Genomic DNA, 1,272 nt, shown 5'->3' with positions numbered 1-1,272 from the left:
CTATTCACGTGACAAGGAACATACCTCAGCAACACTTTATAAATAGGCCCCATGCACCCTTTGCCAGGCATTTAGGCTCCCTGTCCAACAGCCCTACCGTAAGTATCCCGATTACCCTCCCCCTCTCCCCTTAAGTATGCCCCCTCCCCCTCTCCCCTTAAGTATGCCCCCTACCCCCCTCCCTTAAGTAGCCCTCGCCACTTGGCGAGTTCCAACCTCTCGGACAACGAATAATGAATCTCGTAAGCACCGAGCCCCGAAGCAGGTTAAATGGCACGAGTGTCTAAATGATGATGATTAGTCCCTGGCGGCCATTGTGAGACAAGTGGGTGGGGCGAACAACTGCCTCTGACGGCCACGGTTAAGGGCTTGTGAAAGCCTCTGTGGGCGAGGGGAACTGGGAAAGCACCCTTTCCCCCGTTAACCGGATTTTGAAGCGTATCTCTTTGTAGTGAATCGGTAAAAAAGCAACGTAGGTATCGTCTGTGTATTAGTTGGCATTGCAGCTCAAGTGAGTAAACAGAAAGATAGTGGTAGAGTTAAGAATTTAAAAAATCAGACAAGAAAATAAACTAATGACCAAATGATAACTGAACTTTGCAAAATAGACTTCCTTGTTTGATGTACAAATAAACAGCCATATTACCGATGCACAAAGAACGTCTGGCTATTTACTTTCTTTTCACCCTCCCCCCCTCTCTCTCTCTTTCTCTCGCTCTCTTTCTCACCCTCTCTATCTCTCTCCAACCCACTCTCTCTCTGTCTCTTCCTCTCTCTATCTTTGTCTGTCAGTCTGTCTTTCGTCTGTCTGTCGTCTGTCTGTCGTCTGTCTGTGTGTCCCTCCCCCTCTCACTCTCTCCTCTCTCTCTCTCTCTCTCTCTCTCTCTCTCTCTCTCTCTCTCTCTCTCTCTATCTATCTATCACTCTCTTCTCTCCCCAACTCTTCTATTCTAACATACAAACTACTATCTGTCAATCTGTTCATTTTTACCAGAGCTGATCACCTACACATCCCGATGAAAAAAATCCCAACCAAATTGAACCGGTTATCCTGATTTACGTCGTACCATTTTGTCCAGTTTTTCGAGGGAAAGATAGTCGTGGGTGGTAGCAATGGATTATAGGTACCTACAGAGGTGAACTTTTTAGATGTCATGGTTAAAGATGGACAGGCTGGCAGAATCTTCATATAGAGAGAAAGTGAATTTATAAGTGAAATGTTTGTGTTTTTTGCGCGTGTGTGTATATGTATGTATGTATGTATGTATATAT

The 1,272-nt window shown here is 45.2% G+C and overlaps 1 protein-coding gene across 1 annotated transcript in view; it reads right to left on the bottom strand.

The window, feature by feature from the left end:
* Window positions 1–1,272, bottom strand: part of LOC101849463 — a gene marked incomplete in the record, with an annotated part of 69,997 nt that overhangs the window by 64,037 nt on the left and 4,688 nt on the right.

This window comes from Aplysia californica, unplaced genomic scaffold, assembly GCF_000002075.1.
Source record: "Aplysia californica isolate F4 #8 unplaced genomic scaffold, AplCal3.0 scaffold00210, whole genome shotgun sequence".
NCBI classification, from domain to species: domain Eukaryota; kingdom Metazoa; phylum Mollusca; class Gastropoda; order Aplysiida; family Aplysiidae; genus Aplysia; species Aplysia californica.
This window is presented reverse-complemented; position numbering and strand designations above follow the sequence as displayed.